This window comes from Asparagus officinalis, chromosome 1 (genome assembly GCF_001876935.1).
Source record: "Asparagus officinalis chromosome 1, Aspof.V1, whole genome shotgun sequence".
NCBI lineage: Eukaryota > Viridiplantae > Streptophyta > Magnoliopsida > Asparagales > Asparagaceae > Asparagus > Asparagus officinalis.
Genome location: NC_033794.1, coordinates 90,336,185 through 90,362,304, shown reverse-complemented (window position 1 = coordinate 90,362,304; position 26,120 = coordinate 90,336,185).

Genomic DNA, 26,120 nt, shown 5'->3' with positions numbered 1-26,120 from the left:
TTAGTTTTAGGTTTTATATTATGTGTGTTAGATACTTTAAGTTCAATATCATATATACACATATAAACGTTTTGTATTTATATATAGTTATATACATACATGTTTTGATTTTATAGTTTTCAAGTTTATACAAAAATAAATATGTGAAAATATTGAATTATTAGTTTATAGACTTGAACATCACTTTATACATAGTTTATCAAGTCTATAAAAATATTTCACAAAGTTTCAAAAGTTTGTTAAGTCAAATGTTAAAAATATGTATGTTTAGTTTTCATGTTTTTGAACATATTTGAAAAATGAAGAGTTTTTGTAACATGTGTATTATCATGTTTACAATCATTTTCCAAAGTTTTATATTTTTTAGAATTTATTTACTATTTTTAAAAGTAGTTTAATAATCAGATTTCTACTTTAAACAGATTGTATACTTGATTATCAGTCGACTGATGCAATCAGTCGACCGATCGGTCGACCGATAAAAGTGTCTGTAGTTACCAAAATTTTTTGTTTTGTTTTGGTCGACTGACTAGTCGACTGATGAGTTAATCAGTCGACCGATCAAGTGATCAGTCAACCGATAAGTTGGATGCTGATTCTAACGGTCAGCTCATTAGTCGACTGATCACTCGACCGATGGCCCAACGGCTAGTTTTTTCTAGCTTTTCTATTTTTTTTCTTTTTGCTGGGTTTTGTTGGTTTCTTCTTGGCTTTGAGGTTTCTTATAAATACGCCCACATTCCTCAGTTCATAAAATAAGAAGAGAAAAGTTTTAAACAAGTTTAAGGGTATTTAAGTTTTGTTTAAGTTTGTTTTAAAAGAGTTTGTTTGTGAAGAGATTTTCACAAGAGGAAGAAGAGATCATCCTTTGGTGTTTAAGCTTCAACTCATCTCTCTCTCTCTCTCTCTCTCTCTCTCTCTCTCTCTCTCTTGATCTATAGAGAAGTTTTTCCAAACTCTATTTCTAGCTATTTATTGTTTTGTTCATAATTTTTATAAGCTAGAATTTTATTTGAGTTTAGTTTGTTTTGATTATATTCTTTATTCACACACAACCTATTGAGCTTATTGTATTTCATACATAGTATAATTTAGGTTGTAGGGAGTGTGACTTAGAGAGTGAGTCTACATTGTGTTCTCATCCATTGTAGAGAAAAAATTATTTGTATTGAGAGCTATTATTGTAAGGTTCACTTTGTATTACACTAGTACACCAAGAGGAGTGTGTGGTGAAAGACGGGGTCATCCCAAGAGGAGTGGGATAGGTGGTAATGCCTAGAGAGAGGTTGTAATTCCTAATACTTAAGGAAGACACGAGCTAGAGACCAACACTTGAGGTGGTAGTTAGTGTATTTATATTGTGAGATTGTATAGTTTTCAGTGAACTAGAAAACCGAGTGTGAAGTATAAACGTTATTCGGGTGAGCGTAGAAAACCCGGTGGTGATAGGAGATCTCCTCGAGGTGAGGAGCGGAGACGTAGGTCATGGGGACCGAACTTCGTGATCATATCTTGTGTTTGAGTTTGGCTTGGCGCACTTATATTTGTGTTCATCTTTATTGCCATTCTCTCATTGTTTGTTTCATCCACTATATTGTTTATATTGTTTCACCTTTGTGTTAGTTTCATATCCTTGCATATATCTCTTATTGCATATCATTCTTGCTAGGATATTTGTTAATAAGTTTTAATTGGCATTAAATCGGATAAGATTAGCATAAACTCTATTCACCCCCCCCCCCCTCCAGGGTTCTTTCCTGGTGGCATTAGGGTGCTTTTAATGTTTGAGCTAGATAATATTTCCTTGTGATGGTGTCAGCTACCTGAGGGTAGTCTGAGATTGTGACAAATTATTCCTTTATGAGTGATGGTAGAAGCTGTAATATTTTTTTGTGATGATTTTTTGTATATAGGTTTGAAATTAGTAGTTAGTGATTCATAGCTCGATATATGGTATATACGTAAGGGTTTCCTTGTTTGGATTTTTTGCTTGACGTACCAATCTCGAGTTGTGGATTTCTAGTTACTAATTTCTCTTTCATTTTTATTTTTTTAATTAAGATTGATATTTAGCGATTCATAATTTGGGATACGAGGTATATACATGAGGGTTTCCTTGTTTGGATTATATTTAGCGATTCATAATTTGGGATACGAGGTATATACATGAGGGTTTCCTTGTTTGGATTATTTCGCTCAACGTACCCATTCTCGTATTATGAATCTCTTGTTTGGATTATTTCGCTCAACGTACCCATTCTCGTATTATGAATCTCTAAATACTAATTTCCATTTAGTGCAATATTGATGATTTTATAATTATTTGTACTAACCAGTATTTTCTTATATACTATTACCCGTCCCCCTTGGGGGCGGTAGAGATGATCTCGCTAGTGCTTTGACGCTCATTGTTTCCCCTCCTTTCAGGCGGCGGGTTCAACACACGGAGAGTCACAAGTTGATGGGATTTCTTCTTAGATTCCATATATATATATATATATATATATTATTTATATTTAAATATATATATATTATATATATATATATATATATATATATATATATATATATATATATATATATATTATATATATATATATATATATATATATATATATATATATATATATATATATATATATATATATGTATATATATATATATCTATGTATATGTATATATATATATATATGTATATGTATATGTATATGTATATATATATATTATATATATATATAATATAATATAATATATATATATATATTATATAATATCTATGTATATGTATATATATATATATATGTATATAGTATATGTATATGTATTATTATAATATATATATATAATATATATATATATATATATATATTATATATATATATATTATATAATAATATATATAATATATAATATATATATATATATATATATATAATATCACCTATATATATATATTTTTTGTAGTTTCTTCAGGTGCTCCACAGTAGTTGTTCATTTTCAAACTCTAGAGATTGTATTTTTATTTTGTAGAGGCGGTGTGCCTTAGAGAGATTTTCTTTTGACTCATGAATATGAGACTTAATACATTTATTACATATCAGAGATATTCTTATACTAAGTTAGTTGGGCTCATGTGTTGATCATTCTCACACTTCTTCTGTGCATATTCTATTCTTGTACTATTTCCATTATTTGCCTATATTGTACCTTTACCTATTTGTTGGCTCTACTATCGTAGCATGATGTTGGTGCTTGGCAGATTTGACAATTCAGGTTTCACATTGTACTGCAGCCATGTGTGAACCCTTAGGCATCACAGACAGCCTCCCAAGTTTTATGATGGTTTTGTGGGATCCACTTGGCTTCATAATTGCTTGGGGATGCTCATTAATGTTAATATTCACAAAAAGTGCAGTATTTAACGCATTTCAAGTAGTGGGATGACGATTACAAAGTCTATGGCACTGTCTCCTTTGGGCGAGACAGTAAACACTGTCTCGCAGTTGATTGTCTCACACACATGAGACAATGTCCATTGAGTCTTTTGCCTTCTATTCAATGGTTATGTCTCCCCACTACTATAAATACCCTCCTACACACTTTTGCAAGGGACGAAGCTAGCATTTGGTGAACTTTGAGAGCAGGAAAGAGTTCTTCATCCACTCCTGAGCATTCTCAGAGACTTTTGGTGTTTCTGTTTGACCCTAATGGCACTAGGAGAGAAGCCTAGAGGGGGGGAGTGAATAGGTTTATGCTAATCTAATCCGATTTAATACCAATTAAAACTAATTAACAAATATCCTAGCAAATTAGATATGCAACAAGATATAGATGTGAGGATATACAAACAAGGGTAAGATAAACAAACTACAAATGTGATAGGGCAATATACACAAAGAGTAATAGACAATGACGATATAAGATAAACACAAAAGTAAATGAGTCAATGACAAACTTAAACACAAGCAAATGATCACGGAGTTCGGACCTTCCGTCCTACGTCTCTGCTTCCCACTCCCAGGCAAAAATCCACTATCACACTGGGTTTTCGATGCCCACCCAAAAACGTTTACACCTCACACTCGATTTTCTAGCTCACCGAAAACTTTACAATCAACACTTTCGTAATCCCACACTACACTCTCTATGTGTTGGTCTCTAGCCCGTGTCTCCCTCAAGTGCTCGGATTTATAACCTCTCCCTAGACTTTACTACCGACACCACTCCTCTTCGAATCGATCTCATCTCTCATCACACACTCCTCTCTGTGTACAAGTATATTACAAAGTGATCTACACAATGAAGGCTCAATACAAGTATTTGTTCTCTACAATAGATGAGAACTCAATATAGGCTCACTCTCTAAGTCAAACCCATAATGCAAAATTATACTATGTATGCAAATACAATAAGCTTAATAAGTTGTGTGTGAACAAAGAGTATAATCAAAATAAATCTAAACTCAAATAAATTCTAGCTTATGGAAATAAAAATCAAACAATATAAAAAGCAGTTAAGAGTTTAGAAAACTTCTCTATGATGACAAGAGAGAGAGGAAGATGAGTTGAATGCTCAAACACAAATGTTGATCTCCTCAAGCCCTTGTGAAACTTTCTTCACAAATAAACTCTTGTAAACAAATTCTTTTTAAATAAACTTTAAAACCCTTAACCTTGTTTAAAAACTTTTTTTCATTTATTCTTGGACTGGGGATATATGGGGTTATATATAGGATCACAAGGCAAACTCCAAAAACCAAGAAAACCAAGCAAAAAAGACTAAAAACCCAAAACAGTACAGTCTAAAAATATAGCCGTTATGGTGTTATAAGTCAACTTATGCTATTTTATAAGTCGACTTATAACTAGCAGTTACAGTAAAAAAATCAACCTATAAGCCGACTTGTAAATTTAATAAGTCGACTTGTGTTGTCTGATAAGTCAACTTGGCAGTGGCAAAATAAACATTCTAGAGCATTTCATAAGTCGACTTTTCAACCCAGATAAGTCGTCTTATGAACATACTGTTGGCCTTCTTATTTTGATAATGTTTAACAAACAATTTACTTCTAATGTTGTTTGTCTAGTTTTTGTATAATTCTATTTATTATAGATAAACAACATGTTGGAGCATGGATGGAATCAAGCTTTCACGATCATATCCAATGGAGGTTGGCGGAATAGTGTAGTGAAGCCTTACAATTCAAGTTAAAGTTCCAAGTTCAAGCTTCATCCGCAAAGTGTACCAAGTCAAGCTTATTGAAGATTAAGATTGCTTGGGTAATATTTAGTTTAGGTGTTATATTATGTATGTTAGTACTTTAAGCTCAATCATATGCACACATACACGTTTTGGTTTCATATATATATAGTTATATATATACATATATGTTTTGGTTTAATAGTTTTCAAGTTTTACTATGAAAAAATTGAATTCAATTGAAAATACATTTATTGTTTCATACTTATATGCATATATATGATTTCATCAATATCAATTTTATTTAGTTCAATGAAATCATGTTTTAGTGCATTATATGTGTATTTTGATAAAATACTATATTCATTGTTTATAGACTTCATAACAATAGTTTACATCTTTCTTCAAGTCTATAAAATTATTTTGTATTGTTTCATCTTTCTTCAAGTCTATAAAATTATTTTGTATTGTTTCAAAACATGGTTAAGCTAAAATATCAAAACTTATATGTTCACATTTTCATGTTTTGGACTATTTTTCATTTGGGAGGTACTTTTTGAAAACCAATTTTTGTAACATGTGTATTATCATATCTACAATCATTTCTCAAAGTTTTATATTTTTTGGAATTTGTTTGATATTTTTAAACATGGTTTTAAAATCAGAAAACTGTTTCAAACCTGTCATTTTACATATATCAGTTTACGGTCGACCGCCACGGTCGACCGCTCTTGAGTCCAGAGACTCAGATTGGTTTTTGATGGCTCGTGGTCGACCGTGGCAGTCGATCGGATGAAGTCCAGATAGATTCACGGTCGACCGGCTGCTGTTGTTGCTTGCGGTCGACCGCGAAATTCCCACAGTCGACCGCCGATCGCCCAACGATCATTTTTATACAGAATCAAATTTCTGATTCTCTGGGATTTTTGTTGATTTGTTTAGGGTTTTGGCTATTGGTTTCTCTTCCTATATAAACCCCTCAAACCCTCTTCTACCAGTAACAACTTGAGAAAATTTTAAACAAGTTTAAGAGGGTTTTAAAGTTTGTTTAGTGTGTTTTAAAAGAGTTTGGTTTGTGAAGATTGTTTCACAAGTGGAGGAGATCATCTACATTCCTTGAGCTTCATTTTAATCCATCTCTCTATCTTATTTTTTAGAGAAGAATTCCTAAACTCAATACTAGCTTTATATTAATTCTTTGTTGTTTATCATTTTTATTAAGCTAGGGTTTACATTGAGTTTATGATTGATTTTTTTATTGCTTACACACACAACCATTGAGCTTATTGTATTTGCATACATTGAATAATTGGGTTGTGGAGAGTTGTAACAATTGAGAGTGAGCTTAATTGAGTCCTCATTTATTGTAGAGAACAACTATTGTTGTATTCGAACTTAATTATGAGATTTACTTTGTAATATACTTGTACACCGAGAGAAGTGTGTGGTGTGAGTCGGGGATCATCCCAAGAGGAGTAGGGTAGGTAACATACCTAGAGAGAGGTTGTAATTCCTAACACTTAAGGGAGACACGTCTGTGACTAACACTTAAGAGGGTGTAGAGTGGGATTACAAGAGTGTTGATTGTAAAGTTTTCGGTTGGATAGAAAACCAAATATGAGGTGTAAATGTTATTTGGGTGAACGTAGATAGCCCGGTTGTGATAGTGGATTTCTCCCCGGGAGTGGGGAGCGGAGACGTAGGACGGAAGGTCCGAACTCCGTGATCATATTGTGTGTTTGCATTGTTTATTTACACTATCACTCTTATCTTGTTTATGTTTATTTTACCTTTGTGTTAGTTTATATATCCTTGAATATATTTTTATCATATAGGATATATCTCATTGTTCATATTGCTTATCCTAGCTCACATATCTTGTTGTATTTCATACTTGCTAGGATACCTTGTTAATTAACTTTAATTAGCATAAAATTAGATTAGATTAGCATAAAACCTAATCACCCCCCTTTAGGATCTAACAATTGGTATCAGAGCTTGGTGCTCTTTGATTTAAGGTCTAATCGCCTTGAGTTAAAGATCCAAGTTATCTTTTTGTACTAATCCAATTTTGAGATTTTTGTATCTTGCTTGCACATATATACATTATGGATATGCATGGTACACTTTGTTTAGGTTATGCCATGAATGTTGCTCCTTGTTTAGATAATTTCTCTTATGCCCAATGGTGTATTAGATTTAAGCCATTTGTTTGATCTAAACATTTTGATTTATGGAAAATTATAGATGATGCTTATATTGTGCCCACTATGGAGAAATTCAAGTGGAATAAAAATGATCATCGAATGTTTATAATGAATAATATTATGTTAGAATATTTGCTAAATGCTTTTGATTCATCTATGACTAACAAGTTTGTTCATTTTGATAGTGCTTACAATTTATAGAAATTCATAGAAGCACATCAAGGCAACTTGGAGGAAATCCGACATAGTTTGGAGGATTCTTCTTCAAGTGATATTGGAGCTTCATCATGCACACGACCACTAGACGTTAGCCCTAGTGTGGTATGTGGTTCCGAACCCAATAATGATTTATCTAGTGATGAACTTGCTTGTGCTAGTGAAAAATTATTGCATGCCTAAAACAAATTGCATAAAGATTTTATTGATTTACAAAGCAAGAATGATGCATTAGAATCTGATCATAAGAAGTTAGCTTCCAAATTTAATATCATTACTCAAGAAAATGATGCTCTTAAAGAAAACAATGATATGTTAAATTTGGAAAATAATAATTTGAAATTGGATATTGCTAACTTAACTCATGACAAAAGTAATGTCATGTTAGAAGTTGAGAACATAAAAAATGATACTACTTCTTTTATAAATGACTATTTATGTTCTACTTCTAATAAAAAATACATATGTGCCAAATGATGAGTTGAATGTTGTTAAAAATTGCATTTTATCCTTAGACTCAATTCTTAATACATGCATTAATAATCATAAGAAGCTTATGGATATGTTTGCCAAATCTAAGTCAAAATCATCCACTCATTATGCACACATATATAGCAAAGTTTACAAGTGCTCTATTTGCGGTCGTAAAGGCTATTTAGCTAAATTTTGCTATGATGCACACAAACATAAAAATATCAATGCTCCTTGAGCATCTCATCAAGTTTTTTCATCATATGTACACACACATGCACCGATTGTTCATCATAAGCATGCTCGTGTGTATAGATATGATCATTGTGGTCGTTTTGGTCATTTGGCCAAGTTTTGCTTTGATTTGAAAAAGAACTCAAATTTGTCAAATGCTTCTAGTAGACCATATATTTTTAAATGTAATGTTTGTGGTAGGTTTGGACATCTTGCAAAATTTTTTTTATGATATGCAAAAAGCTTCTAAGTTGCAATATGTTCCAAATAGACCATTATTTAAGAATGTTTCTCATTTGCAAAATAATTCTAAATGACAATCTTTATTTACAAATAATTCACGTGCACGAGCTAATGGTCCATAAAAACAAATGGATCTGTTTCATTGCATATGTTGCAATCGGAAGGGTTATTTGAGTGATTATTGCTTTGACCATGTTAGTGCACTACATGCGCCCAAGAGGGTTCATAACCTTAGGGCTTTGAGTTTTATGATAGGGGTCATGTCCCTAAACAATCTGGCACCAAGAATGCTTGGGTGCCAAAATGATTTTTAAACCAAGAATTTTAGTGTTTTTATTTTTTCTTTTTTTTTTGGTTTTGAAAAATTATACTTTAAACTTTTGAACATGAAAACAATTCTTTTTATTGGTCAAATTCTTTTGTTTTCATAATTATTGGTTTTGTTTTGATGAGAAGTTTGTGTTTATATAATCCCCCCTCCCTCCCGGATTTATTAGGTGTTTATTCTTAAATCTTAGTTACCGGGTACTAAAAGTCCTTATATGGGTTGGAACAAGCTCAAGAGCTTGATATGGTTGCCTCTCTTATTTGTGAAAATCAATGATGATTTGGTTTTATACTCTTAAAGATGATTTTTAGTGTTTAAAATCCATAGTTCATGATTCTTGTATGTTAAGTTTGAACTATGAAAATTTTGCTTTGATTTGTTCTTTTGAATTCATTATATAAGCACAAATAGATGATTAAAATTTCAAATATGCTTTATAATGTATTCTTTATGTGGTTTGATCAAGTTTTACAAAGAAAATTTTCTTTATTGATCAAATGTCATTTTGGGTTTAAATCTTGATTTATGATTTCATTAATTAATTTGTTTTCATTTAAAAACTTTTTGCATGATTCTCATGTTCCTTTTCTTTTGATTTCATAAATCTATTCTTATACATGATTTATATGTTTATATTTTGAGACACTTTATTTCAATGGTACATCCATATGTGTTCTCATTATCTTGTAGTATGTGAGTTGTGTTTAGGATGCTTTTCATCTTGCTTGCTCACATATGTATGCATTTGTATTCATTTCATACTTTCATGAGGCATTTTGATAGGGGGAGCAATCCCTATATATATATTTTTTTTGTTATACTCACCCATGCTTATTTGTAGGGGGAGCTTTCGCTCTCTTCATTCTTTATGTTTTTTCTCTTTTTGATGTTGTCAAAGGGAGAGAAATATTATGAGTATATTCTTTTTGTTTATATGCATGATATATTATACTTTGTATATTCATTTTCTTTCATGCATATATCCTTTTTGTAAATTATTTGTCATTATCAAAAAGGGAGAGATTGTTGGCATTCTTGTTTTGATGATGTTTAACAAACAATTTACTTCTAATATTGTTTGTCTAGTGTTTGTATAATTCTATTTATTGTAGACAAACAACATGTTGGAGGATGGATGGAATGTTGTTTGTCTAGTGTTTGTATAATTCTATTTATTGTAGACAAACAACATGTTGGAGGATGGATGGAATCAAGCTTTCACGATCGTATCCAATGGAGGTTGACGGAATAGTAGAGTGAAGCCTTGCAATTCAAGTTGAAGATCCAAGTTCAAGCTTTATCCGTAAAGTGTACCAAGTCAAGCTTATTGAAGATCAAGATTACTTGGGTAACATTTAGTTTAGGTGTTATATTATGTGTGTTAGTACTTTAAGCTCAATCATAACACACATACACGTTTTGGTTTCGTATATATATAGTTATATATATACATATATGTTTTGGTTTGATAGTTTTTAAGTTTTACTATAAAACAATTGAATACAATTGAAAATACATTTCTTGTTTCATACTTATATGCATATATATGATTTCATCAATATCAATTTTATTTAGTTCAATGAAATCATGTTTTAGTGCATTATATGTGTATTTTGATAAAATACTATATTCATTATTTATAGACTTCATAATAATAGTTTACATCTTTCTTCAAGTCTATAAAATCATTTCGTATTGTTTCAAAACATGATTAAGCTAAAATGTCAAAACTCATATGTTCACATTTTTATGTTTTGGACTATTTTGCAAAATAATGATATTTTTCATTTGGGAGGTCCTTTTTAAAAACCAGTTTTTGTAGCATGTGTATTATCATGTCTATAATCATTTCCCAAAGTTTTATATTTTAAAAAATTTGTTTGATATTTTTTAAACAGGGTTTTAAAATCAGAAAACTGTTTCAAACCTGTCATTTTTCATATATCAGTTTACGATCGACCACCCTTGAGTCCAGAGACTCAGAATGGTTTTTGATGGCTCGCGGTCGACCGTGGCAGTCGACCGGATGAAGTCCAGATAGTTTCGCGGTCGACCGCCACGGTCGACTGGCTGATGTCCAGAGCCGTATTTAGTTTCTGTTGTTGCTCGCGGTCGACCGCGAAATTCCAACAGTTGACCGTCGATCGCCCAACGGTCATTTTTGTACAGAATCAAATTTCTGATTCTCTGGTATTTTTGTTGATTTGTTTAGGGTTTTGGTTGTTGGTTTCTCTTCCTATATAAACCCCTTAAACCCTCTTCTACCAGTAACAACTTGAGAAAATTTTAAATAAGTTTAAGAGGGTTTTAAAGTTTGTTTAGTGTGTTTTAAAAGAGTTTGGTTTGTGAAGATTGTTTCACAGGTAGAAGAGATCATCTACATTCATTGAGCTTCATTTTAATCCATCTTTCCATCTTGTTTTCAGAGAATAATTCATAAACTCAATACTAGCTTTATATTAATTCTTTGTTGTTTATCATTTTCATTAAGCTAGGGTTTACATTGAGTTTATGATTGATTTTCTCATTGCTTACACACACAACCATTGAACTTATTGTATTTACATACATTGTATAATTGGGTTGTGGGGAGTTGTAACAATTGAGAGTGAGCTTAATTGAGTTCTCATCTATTGTAGAGAACAACTATTGTTGTATTCATGCTTAATTGTGAGATTCACTTTGTAATACACTTAGACACCGAGAGAAGTGTGTGGTGTGAGTCGGGGATCGTCCCAAGAAGAGTGGGGTAGGTAACATATCTAAAGAGAGGTTGTAATTCCTAACACTTGAGGAAGACACGTCTGTGACCAACACTTGAGAGGGTGTAGAGTGGGATTACAAGAGTGTTGATTGTAAAGTTTTTGATTAGCTAGAAAACCAAGTGTGAGGTGTAAACGTTATTTGGATAAACGTAGATAACCCGGTTCTGATAGTGGATTTCTCCCCGGGAGTGGGCAGCGGTGACGTAGGACGGATGATCCGAACTCCGTGATCATATTGTGTGTTTGCATTGTTTATTTACACTATCATTCTTATCTTGTTTATGTTTTTTTACCCTTGTGTTAGTTTATATATCCTTGCATATATTTTTATCATATAGGATATATCTTATTGTTCATATTGCTTATCCTAGCTCATATATCTTGTTGTATTTATACTTGCTAGGATAACTTGTTAATTTGCTTTAATTGACATAAAATTGGATTAGATTAGCATAAGACCCTAATGAACCCCCCTCTAGGGTCTAACACATACACAAAGACTGTTCATGTCCAAAAATAAACTTTTAAATCTTGATAAAAAATATCAAATAAATTCTAAAAATTATAAAACTTTGGAAAATATATATAAACATGATAATAAATATGTTACAAAAAGAATTTTTAGAATTGCACTTCCCAATAGTGAAAACTCATCATTTTGCAAAACTATCCAAAACATGAAAATGTGATATACATGAATTTTGATGTTTTATCATAAACCAAGTTTTGAAACATTATAAAATGATTATAAAGACTTAATAAAAGATATAAACTATTATTGTTAAGTCTATAAATCAAAAACTCATTATTATGCAAAAATAAAGTTTTGCACAATACGTGCATTTGACAAAATAATAAATATGAAACATATAAATATGTATATGAATGTATATTTGTTTATCTATATCACTAAACCAAAACCATTTATCTACAAGAAAAAAACATGTATGTATACAAATATTTATTTTGCTTGTAAATACTTTGTTTGTGGATAAAACAAGAAAACGGATAAACCAATAAATTGTGTGTGTATATGATATTGAGCTTGAAGTATTAAACACACATAATATAACACCTAATCTAATTTATCCAAGCAATCTTGATCTTCAATTTGAGGCTTGACTTGGTAAACTTGGATAAAGCTTGAACTTGAATCTTTGACTTGAATTGCATTGCTTCACTCTGATATTCTGCCAACCTCCATTGGATATGATCGCTATGGTGCAATTCTATCCAACCTCCGATACATTGTTTGCCTAGAATAAATAAGAAAACACAAACTTTGGTATTAGTTATAAATTGTTTATTAAAAAATCATTAAAACAAAAAGGCCAACAGTTTCTTTAAGTTCGAGCTTAGACTTGATCTTAAGAACAGTACTTGTCTGATCTTGCTAAGACACTTACTTCGGTTCTTGTTTCCTCGTCAAAATATTAACTTCGAGCCTTCTTCGTTTCTGACTTAGGAACATTGCTCGGTGGTCCACAAATAACGCATTCCAGGCACAGATAAATAATCTCACACAAATAGAGGCTACTACGTAGGAGTTTCTGTACGTGTTACTAGGGAGCACAATTTTGTTTTCTTTGTAAAGAGAAGAGTTATACATGTAAAGTTTGTTCTTTGTTTCTTTTAAATGATTTAATCAAAGCTACAAAGAAAATTATTCCCGAAGCAAACAATGTACATTTCTCTTCCTTACACCTTTAGATAATTTTTTTAACTAGATTTTTTGGGTATAAATTAAGTACACTCATTGGTGTATTTTCATCTTTTGCTAATAATAAAAGGGAGAGAATTGTGAAAATTTTAAATTGTATGAGTGTGTTTGTTCATCATAAAGAGTTTTTCAAAACAATTTCATGCTTTATATATTTTCTTGAAAAATTTTAAACTCTTGATGCATTATTTTAGGAGGAGTTTTTACAATACATGTGACACCCTCACTTTGGTCTCACATGGACTAGTATGAAGAAATGTTAGTAGTTTAAATAGAGAAAAGCCTAAGACCCAAGGACAACTAGTGCTATCATTTTGGCAATGTGGTTAGCCAATGTTCGAGTTGCTCTCCGTGGGTCCCGCGGATTGCACACGCCAACGGACACCGTGGGCCTAGGGCGTGACAAAACATGTACATGTTTTCATGAATGCATGAATGTAGGGGGGTTGCATATCTTTTTTCTATGCATGAAAAGTGTTTATGTGCTTTATTTGTTGAATATATATCTCAAAATACATGTATTTCTGTATTCTAAATTTTGAGTTTTATTATTATCCATAGCGAGATCGTTAGAATATCTATTGTCTCTCATTTGTTTTTGATGATTGTTTGAGATGATATATTTTAAGTATAAATAGGTATACAAAAGATATGAGGCGAAACGATGCAAAAATTGACATTCATGCTGATTTCAGCCATCACACCATAGGTGATCACAAGGACACCATCAATGGTCATGATTCAATCGATGGATTACAGTGCACAATCAGATAAAAATAATCAAGAATCAAAATATAGATGGTCTACATAGAACCATCGATGGTCAGCTATACCATCAATGAACTACAGGGCACATTCGATGAATTTCAGAAACCACATGGTTAGTAGGGTGACCATTGATGGCGCATAGGGGAATATCGATGATCGTATTTAGCCATCGATAGTGATGGTGTGTTTTGACAAATTTTGTGATTTAATATCAACAGTTCCTTAATCACTTTAATCTCCAACTTCGACTATGAATCCAAATTCTCTTTCCTTTATTATCAAAGGTTATATAAGATAGGAAGTGATCATATTTTAGAGAGATTTTTGCATTGAGAAAAGAGAGTTTTTATTCTAGTGTTTATGTGAAGAGTTGGTTTGTGGTTTAATCCGTGGAGTCTCATCCAACTCTTTCTCGTCTCACTCATCGTCTTTGGATTATTTCAGCAATGAGAGTTGCTCTTGGATTCAACATCATCACCACTTCTTCATCAAGCTTCGCTTCAAACGGTTTGCTTAAAACAGGATTGTAAGATCTTTTTAATTTGTGCTTAAATTATTTTGGTTAGTTTGTTTTTATCTTGTTTTTATGGTGTACTCATATCAGTGATAATTGAGGGTTGGAAGTAGCTAGGGCTAGACATCATTCATCTATGAGGAGTTATGTTACACAACTCGTTTTGGGTATATTCTAGGGTGCGGTTTCGGTAAGCCTTATTGAATTGGATTGTGATTTAGGAGAACTTTGGTCATAGTAAGGAATCTCCTTTGTGATAAGAAGAGTGGACTAAGAATTTCTATCCGAACCACAATAAAATCTTGTGTGTTCTCTCATTTGTTATTAGTTTGATTTGTCGCTTTTTTATATTATTTTCACTGCAAAATTTATATTTTAGCGAAAATCTATAACAAAACTATTGATCCCCTCTAGACTTGCATCTCAGTTTCACCAATACACCCTAGAGTGGGCTAGGTTTCTTCGAGGTACCGAATTATATAAAATTTTGCTGCTATTCAATTCCTTATCCATATCTTGTCACAAGGTTAATTTTTCACAATGTACTAAATTGTACCTTCCTTAAATTGGCGATGGACATGATTACAAGGGCTATGGAGAAAGTAATTGCTCCAAATTCCGCCTACATTGACCCTTGTATTGATGTTTTACTGATGGTTGTATACTTGTATCTTACTAATAATATCTTGAACTACAAGGATAAAGGGTTATAAATTTAAAATTGTGCAACGTGGCCTCGAAAGGAGCAATACATAAAATATTGCTTAGGCGTGTGACGTGCACAAGTTGACTTGTGGAAGTCGGAGTTGGAGGTATCTAATAAATGTTGATTCCAAATTAAACAAGATGTTAAAATAATGCATATGGAGTTTCAATAAAGGTATTTAAAAAATTATAATATAATTTCTAGTGTAATTCACTGAGATAAGAATACATTAAAAAAGTCGGCTTCAAGAAAATTGAATGAACGTTGGTTGCATCATATAATTTGTCCAACAAACAACGCTTAATATATGGGATCGAAGTGTTGACAAGAAGAAGTTAGTGTTGTGACTTGTGATCATATATAAAATACATCATTAAATTTGTTGTCTTGTGAAAGGACAAATCACAAGATTAAAGGCTAAGATCTCTCCCTTGATGAAGGATAAGTCTGTGACTTTCCCCACCTTTTTTATGAGAAAAATAATTTTTTTCAGTTATCCATCATGTTCTTTACCGAAAGAAAGGGAAATAGTTATTACAACCATACTAATACCTATATGTATTAGTATAGTCAAGTTGCAGTTTGGTTGCAAGGGAGGATAAAAAGAATACGAAAATAAAAAATGAGTATCCGAATTAGGTACACCTTCCTAAATAAAAATAATAATCTAGCATACGAGTTTGATTTGTCTAGCATATCTTCACATTCTTATGGATTATGAAATTCTCAAGTTTTTTATGTTTGGCAATAAAAATAACAACCCAATATTTTACTAAACCTTCAGTAGTTGATCCATACAATTCATCTTTAGTGTATTTATCATCAAATATTTAAAACTTCTAATCTACCATCAAATTATTGCAAAAAATTGGGAGACATAATGGACGGTACACCAGAATGAATGTTGAGCCTAATCAAACCAGTGAACATTATGAACCGTTCAACTTTTTCTGTCTATAGAAAGCAAACAAATCATAAAGTTAAACAAATCCATACGAGAATATAATGTGTATTTCTCTCTCGAAAGTACTAGAGCTTATGTAGACCGATATGTTACAAGCAGAAAAATTCTCATTGTCGTTATCGTTAATAACACCACCACCAACAATACAAATTCACGACCACATTAAATGATCAGACAAACCAAACAGTATCTAGAACAATGTAATTTAGTTAGCACTCCCAACAGTGCATTCAGCCGAACACGGTGTTTGCTCAAAAATAGCCATGTCCAATTTCAGGGCATTGACATCTATGGCAAGGAAAGATGCAAAAATCCTACTCCAAATATTTATTTGCTCAAGTTAATGATCATTAGAAAGGAATAAGGAACGCGTACATGACCAATGCCTCGGCTTGCTTTTAGGTAATCTATTGTTATTGGATTTATTTTCCCGGGCTATTAGTTCCCAAAATCTTTAATATTTATAACTTAGTCCCGTTGGAAATTGTGGTTAAATCTGGAATTAAACTGAGAAAACAAATGTTATAATTTTAAACTTTTTCAATTTAACTGATGTGCGTTTGTGAAACGCTATTCTTAAAACAATATTTGGCCTACTCCGGTACAAGGATCCCAAGGCCAAACTGCTTCCATGAACAGCAGTACAGTACTCTGGTGTGTACCAACCCAGTACTGTCAAGATCTCCTCAATCTATAAGACTTTTCTAGCAAGGCAAAGATCTACTTGATCTCAGAACCTTTCGGTTCATAACCTTCCGGTTTCAGGGCAAGTTCCTACGGACACAGTTTCTGCAGCAGCAACACAACAACAACAACAACATCAAGATCTCATTGATTTGACATTCGTTTTCTAGTTCACATGTATATTTCCATGAGCTGCCCAAGGGCGCTATTTATAGGCCTCTAAGGTCAGCTCAAGAGTCACTCACAATTAATGTGACTGTTACAATTCCCAATGACAATTACGATTGTAACATCAATGCATTAAATTGCTATGAATGTTATTATAACTGCTTCATGCAGTAACTCCTGAATACGAGGCAACCAATAGACGCGTTGCTACGAAACGCGAGTGTCACATCTCAGCAAATCAGACAAACCTCGTTTGACAAACGAACCTCGTCAAACGGCCGAATCTTGTTTGACAAGCTAACCTCGTTAAACGGGCGAACCCCGTTTGATAGGCGAACCTCGTCAAACAGATGATGCTCATTTGACGATCTAACCTCGTCAAACAGACGAACCTCGTCTGATCTTGTGAATCAGACGAACCTCATCGAATAAGTAGAACCTCGACAACCAATTGACGAACCTCGTCTGACTTTGAGAACGCTGGGGTCACACCCTCGTACGAATGCGTAGCTCGTTTGCATACTGTGAAGCACTTTCGTAGCGCCAAAAAGCGTCACCTCGACTCGATGCCTTCGTGTGAAGTGTAAAGTGAGTCTAACAAAGCGTCACTTAGCGCTTCAGCCCGATTAGCCCCGATCCCTGACCCAGTGGCCCACGAGTCCATGGCCCACGACCCATGACCAACGACCCACTAGAACTTATGAAAGATTAACTAAAATAAAACACTTCTCGGCTTGTCGTTGGCAAGCCTTGAATAAGGAACATTTTAAAACATCAAAACATTAACTTTCCACTGGGCTATTAAGCATTTATGAAAATTACTTGTAGTTAATATATATATAGTTTGAAAACTCATTTTGGAAAGCAGTTTTGACCAAAAAATCCAACAATCCCCCACAAGTTTTTAAACTAGTGTCGTGTTATGATGTCGTCGTTTCAATCGTTATGCATAAGGTAGATGTCGCAAGGACTTGAATCCCCCTTAGACCAACTGAATAGAAGATAGATGTATGGTGTCATAGAGACTTAAAGCAACACATGTCTAAAATCCAACGATCACACAAGATCAAACTCATCTGTGGTAGTTTTCACTTTGAACCACGCTTGCCTTTGCCTTCACACATTTATGGCCCTGTGCTCGTCCTGGTTTCTGCTAGGGCTCTAGGTATCTTTCCACAAGACATCATAGGAGACGGTCAAATCTCCACCCAGACATAGGTGAGTTTTTTAGGCATGTTTCCTATCAAACATCCCGCATCCGAAATGGCTTGAACTCATTAAGGCTTAAGAGCCATCCTCTCTCATGATAGGATTCTAGGTGAGTCATTTAGGCGTGTTTTCTATCTAACACCTCGCATCCGAAATGTTTGAACCCATTAAGCCTTAACAGCCAACCCCTTTACATGATAGGATTATCAGTAAGTTCTTTATGCATGTTACCTATCCAACATCCCGCATCCGAAATGCTTTAGAATCATTAAGGCTTAACAGCCAACCTTTTTACACGATAGGATTTTACTTGTAAATCTTACTTGACTTTTGAACCAATCATCTTATCGTTAGTAGCGTAAGCTTTGAACTAATAACTTGACGAAATGGTAAGTGCTTGTAAGACTCATCAAACTTTACAAATCTTACTTGACTTTTGAACTAGTTATCTTTATTAGTAGTAGTGTAAGCTTAGAACTAATAATTGGATGAACATGATAAGTATTTGTAAGACTCACAAAACTTTGAGAACCATTGCAGCAGACGTCCTTTCGACTGTGTCCTTTTTTAGAGCTTTAGTCAATGGATCAGCCACATTCTTTGAAAACCGAACGTTAATCATTGAGATGAATCCTTGGCAAATGAGTTCTCTCAAATAGCCGTGCTTCAGACGAATGGTCCGCTTCTTTCCATTGAACAACGAGTTCGTTGCCACAGCACTCGTCGTCTGATTATCACAATAGATAGTAATTGCACCTTGCAATTTCATCAATGGAAGGTCTCGGAGAATACAACTGAGCCACTTAGCTTCATCTCCTGCAACACAGAGTGCGAAGAACTCAGATTCCATCGATGACTATGCAATCATAGTTTGCTTCTTAGATTTCTACGAGATGGCAGCTCCGCCCATGGTGAAGATAAAACCTCCAGTAGATCTGTACTCATTTGGTTCTGAGCACCAGCCTGATTAGCCCTGATCCCCAGCTCATTAGCCCACGGCCCGCGACCCACGGCCCGTGGCCCACTAGAACTTATGAGGGATTAATTAAAATAAAATACTTCTCGGCTTGCCGTTGGCAAGCCTCGAACAATGGACCTTTTGAAACATCAAAACATTAACTTCCCACTTGGCTACTAAGCATTTATGAAACATATTTGTAGTTAATATATATATATAGTTTGAAAACTCATTTTGGAAAGCGGTTTTGACAAAAAAATCCAAGAAGTCCATCATGTTATTGAAATTACTATTATATTAGGTCCTCTAATCTTAAAAGTTGTTTCAAATTACTCCATTTCTTATAATTTACACCCAGCGTGCTAACCTTGGTTGAGTTGGTGATGATTATTTACAACTTTACCCTCACTCAATGGGTTGGCGGGAGGAGTTGAACATTCAAAATGATTATGTTTCAATGAGTATAGGCTTTAAACAGGTTTGAGTAGGGATGCTAAACAGTATCTGTATCTAAAAAAATATCAATAACCGTATCCATTAAGATACAAATATGGCTACTCAAATCTATAACCGATAGAGTATGGTTACAGATATAGTTTTTGTAGTAAAATATTTGTATCCGTATCCGAAATATCTGGATACATATGAGTCATACTCTTACGATAGTTCCGATTCTTAGATTATGGATTTGTGGTTAAGTTTAATGATCAAGATGTCTAATTTTAGCTTTTCAGTTATAATAAACATATTAACAAACTCTTTTGTATCACATTAACTATGTTTTTCTCAATACTATCAAGTTTTCTCATATCCGTTGTATATCTGGATGCATATCTGCGCTTATATATCCATAGGGCTGTCCAAAACATCCCGTGGCCCGGCCTCGGCCCGGAAACCCAGGCCAAGTCCGGGCTCCGGCCCGGGCCGGCTCTTTTGTGCCCGACCCAGAATTATTTTTGTTATGTTTTTTTATTTTTATTTTGATGTATTAAATTATAATTGTATAATATATGTATATTAATATATTTTCTATAATATGTATCGATATGTCATATGTTGTATATATATACTCTCTCTTATATATAGATTATATATAAGTATTACTCTCTCTCTATATAAGTATAATGATTTTATAAGTAATATAAAGTATACTTTCGTCTATATAAGTATATATAGAATACTCCCCTTCTTATAGTATTGTATTTAGATGTATGTTATGTATGTATACTTATACTATCTCTGTCATTGTCTTAGTATATATATTAAGTATCTCTCTCTTACTATAGTGTACATCTCTCTCTTATATAATATATTTTATATATGTATAATATGTCATATGTGTGTATTAATATACTCTGCTCTTATATATAATATATATAACGTATATGTTCTTTCTCTTATATAGTATATTACCTTGTATAATATATATAAGTTACTTATCTCCTCTATATAAGTATATATAAGAATATCTCTCTTATATATGATAATGAGTATGGTATGTATGTATATATATACTCTTTCTCCTTAGTATATATTGAATAATAATGATTACTCTCTTATATATGTTACTCCTATATATAAGTATACGTGCTATTTATATATTGTGTTGTAATACTCTCTCTCTTAGTATAATAGTATATATATAAGTATACTAATATATTATAAGTTACTGTCTTCCCCTTTGGACGCCAACGGACACGCTACTTATGCGATTCTCTCTCACTCAAATTATAGACTTATAATATACTACATATATTTACATATAATATAGTAGTATATATAATATATAGTTACAGAAATACATTGGTAAGTATATTACTAATACATAATTATATGACAAATAACATAAATTAAACTAATTTTTAGGCATTTTTTTATCAAAAAAAAAATTAAAAACTAGTTGGGATGTACTTATCTATTGTGATGCGATGAATTCCAAAATAAATTTATACTTATAATTTGTAAATAATTTATTAATTATTAATAAAGAATTTATTTTTATAATTTTTTATTTATAATTTATGTCATTTTAAGTGATTAATAAAATTATTGTTTTTTATTATTTTTTTATCTTTTTTTTATAATTTAAAATTTAAATAAAATTTAAAAATTTGATTAAAAAATAAAAAATAAAAAATCGGGCCGGCCCTGAACCCGGCCCGGTCGGGCCCAGGGTACCCGGGTCCGGCTCCGGGCTCCGGTTTTGCCCGGCCTGGGCCCGGATTTCCGGACCGGGCCGGCCCGGATGGACAGGCCTATATATCCGTAACTATATCCTATTTTAGCAGATGTGGATACGAGTTTTCTTTATTGAGATATACTCATATCTGTATCCATATCCGAGATGAGTAGTCGGATATTGATATGATAAGCATCATATATATCGGAGTCGTACCCGATCAGAATGCAACTCTATATTTGAGACGTTAAAAGATTTCATTAAAATATGTGTATTTGAATCTACATTAAGCATAAAAGTGAAAATTGACATTCCTTGTCAAATAATATCTTCAATGGAATATTTAACAAAATCAAACGGTAGCGAACGAGAGGGACTATTTTGAAACAAGTTAAAAGATGTGGCAGACCTTCCTTGATGGTGACTAATATGCAGAGCCTAGGGCAGATTTCTCTCTGGAGAATTCATTTGCATCTTTAAGAGATCAGGAATAAGTTATGGTGGGCCTTAGAAAAGAACACCACCACTCTCAATTTGAGGTGCGCCGTCCAAGAATCAAAGATGAGCAAAAATCTAGAGTTCTCGTAAATTCTTGAGTTTGTTATTGGGATCCATCCTCTGCCGAAGGTAGAGACATTATGTTTTGCTTTGCTTTTGCAAGAATACTTCCTAATTGGAACAGTGGTCCACAATTATGTTTGCCATAGAAATAAGTAATGATCCCATCAGAACATCCTATCCATAGAAAGAAGTGATCTATACCACCGGTGGTTAGATAGTTAGTTTGGTAATTAAAATTTTTTTATGTATGGCACCACATTCCTATATAAGGATGGTTCTGATAGGATCCCTAGTGGATAAAAATAAGGTAAAATATTAGAAAATCCACATTAAACCTCAGACTATTGTTAGATAACTCCTCATAACTTTGAAAATATTAGAAAATCTCTTTCTAGTGGTTACAAAAAAACCCTACAACTTTAAGATTTTAGTAATAAAAAACCCCTTGATAAAGTCAACCAAAATTTTTCACATTGGTGGGTAAAATTATGTACATAGATGTTTTTTCCGGTAAAAATTGTGATTGACACTTTTAGGAGGGGGTTTTTGTTGGGGATTTGAAATAATCAAATCAAATCCGTACCCTTTCTAATCTTGTGTTTGAGAGTTGAGCAAGAAAGAAATTCACCACAAATCAAAGATAAAAACTTGTAGGAAAGTAAACAAGAAAGAACACACCAGATTTAACGAGGTCCGGCAACGTGCCTACGTCCTCGGGAGCCATACCACACAATTCTTTGATTACTTGAAGAAGATTACAATGCTTGCAATTGGCCTCTCTCTCTCTCTCTCTAAGATTTCTAACCTCAAAAAGCCCTCAAAACCCTCTTTTTTCGTGCTCTTTTTCTCTCTTAAACCCTAAAGTGACGTATTTCTATTTATAACAAAACACAATCCCAAACAGATTAGGATTCTAAAACGAGTCTGTCACACCCTGGTGTGGCGTAGACCACACCCATGGCAGATAGGGCAGACTCAACCATACCAGGGTGTGGCGCAGACCACACCCATGACAGACATGGTAGATTCTGCCACACCCTAGTGTGGCGCAGACTACACCCATGGCAGACAGGGCAGATTCTGCCACACCCTGGTGTGGCGCAGACCACACCAATGGCCTGTCTTGAATTTTCATGCATTTTTTGATTTTGATTCCAGGTTTGGATCTCCACTCTCAAGACCAACAATCTCCCACTTGGAGATCAAACCACCATCAATGAGCTCTCCCGAACTCCGCATTCTTCACAAGCATCTTCTCCTACTTGAAAAATCCATTCTTCAATCATCAATATCCCGGCGATCTTGCCGATCCTCGTAGTGTGGCTCAGCCTTCGTCTTCTACTCGTGAAGGCCAACTAAAGTTACGCACAACTCCAGTTTCTCAATAATGACTGTCTTTGTCAACATGTCCGTCGGATTTTAACACCCCAAAATCTTTATCAAATGTAACTTTTCGTCTTCAACTAGCGAGCGTATAAAATGATATTTGATGTCGATGTGCTTCGTTCTGACATGATATACTGGATTCTTAGCAAAATGTATAGCACTCTGGCTATCACAATAAAGAACTCCTCTCCCTTGTTTCAGATTTAACTCTTCTAATCACCCGTTCAACCAGATCATCTCCTTGCTTGCTTCAGTCACCGCGACATACTCAGCTTCGGATGTAGATAAAGTCACAATCTTCTGCAGACGTAAGACCCAGCTCACTGCTGTCGATGCTAAGGTATAAACATACCCCGTGGTGCTTTGCCTCGTATCATGATCACCAACGAAGTCCGCATCCACGTATCCCTGCAGCACCAACTCCTTCCTCCTGAAACATAATGGCTTATTCGTTGTCCCTCTCAAGTACCACATTATACACTTCACGGCCTCCCAATGTTACTTCCCTGGATTGCTTGCAAATCTGCTCACAACTCCCACTACATGGGTGATGTCCGGCCTCGTGCAAACCATCGTGTACATGAGACTCCCAAAGGCCGAAGAATATGACACTCTGCTCATATGCTCTCTATCTGCATCTGTCTTAGGCGATTGCTCCTCAGATAGCTTGAACTAACATTCAAGGGGTGTGCTAACAACTTTAGCATTATGCATGTTGAACCTCTGAAGTACCTTCTTAATGTATTCAGCTTGGCTCAATCTTAATGTCCCTTCAGCTTCATCCCTACTGATTCGCATCCCTAGAATCTGCTTCGCTGCACCCAGATCCTTCATTACAAACTTCTTTGCTAGCTGCTTCTTCAAACTGTTTATCTCCTCTAAACATGGTCCTGCTACCAACATGTCATCAATATATAATAACAAAATAATGAAGCTGGACTCGAACCTTTTGAAATAATAGTAATGATCCAAATTGCATCTTCTATAGCCATTGTTCTGCATGAAGTTATCAAACTTCTTATACCACTGTCTCGGAGCCTGTTTCAAACCATATAAGCTCTTCTTGAGCTTGCACACCATCTCTTCTTTTTCTTCTTCAATGAAACCAACAGACTGCTTCATGTAGATTTATTCATCCAAATCACCATGAAGAAAGACAGTCTTCACATCTAACTACTCAAGAAAGAGGTCTTCTGCAGCTACCAAACTCAACACCACTCTGATGGTTGTGAGTTTCACAACAGGGGAAAATATCTTCGTGTAGTCCACTCCTTCCCGCTGTTAAAACCCCTTCACTACTAATCTGACCTTTAATCTCTTGCTTCCATCACTCTCCTGCTTGACCCGGTAGACCCATTTGTTATGTAAGGCTTTCTTATGTGCAGGTAGCTGGGCTAACTCTCATGTCTCATTAGTGAGTAGAGAATCTATATCCTCCTACATAGCATGCTCCCACTACTGAGATTCACTCACTTGCATTGCCTCTTCATAGCACTCCGGCTTACCGCTATCTGTTAATAATAGGTAGTCAAGAGATGAAAGATATCTGAGATTTGGTTTGGGTATCCTGGATGACCTCCTAAGCTCCACGCCCTGGGTAGTTTCTTCTGCACCTGGAGCATTCTCCATTCTCTGATCAGAACAAACATCATCACCCCTATCTGAAAGTTCCTCTAAATCCATGTACTCGGATCCACCTGTATCTGTAGTGCTGCTCCTACTGCTTTGGCTATCCTTGGCATTTTCCCTATTCTTGTACATCATCTCCTCATTGAATATCACGTCCCTACTTCTGATGATCTTCCTATTCTTCTCATCCCAAAGACGATACCCGAACTCATCAATGTCGTATCTAAGGAATGTGTACTTTTGTGACTTAGCTTCTAGCTTGTCCCTGACATGGTCACTGATATGAACATAAGCCACGCAACCAAATACCCGCAAGTGTGAAAGATTTATCTTCTTTCCACTCCAAACCTCCTCTAGAATCCCAAAATCTAATGGAACTGATGGCTCGTGATTAATAAGGTAGGTTGCCGTATGCACCGCATCTGCCCAAAATGTCTTAGGCAGACCTGCATGTAATCGTATGCTCCTGTCACGCTCTGTCAATGTCCTGTTCATCCTCTTCACAATGCTGTTCTGCTACGGCATCCCTGGAGTAGTCCTCTCTAAGCGAATACCATTCGTAGCACAGAACCTCTTGAACTCCTCCAGCTTGTATTCTCCACCATTGTCTGATCTCAGATATTTTACCTTTAGATCTGTCTCGTTCTCCACCATGGCCTTCCACTTTTTGAAGATTCCAAACACCTCTGACTTGTGCTTCATGAAGTAGATCCACACCATCCTCGAGTGATCGTCGATGAAGGTGACATAATATCTCGAACCGCCAAAAGAAGACACACTGGCTGGACCCCATACATCTGTATGAATCAACTCTAGCTTCTGAGACTTAGGTGGCCTTCCACCCTTCTGAAAACTAACCCTCTTCTGCTTCCCAAAGATGCAGTCTTCACAAACCCCGACTTCCACGGCGTCGATCCCGGTTAGCTTTTCTTATGAATGCAAAATCTTCATCCTCTTCTTGCTCATGTGCCCTAGCTTGTTGTGCCACAGATCTGTATTCTCTTTATCAGC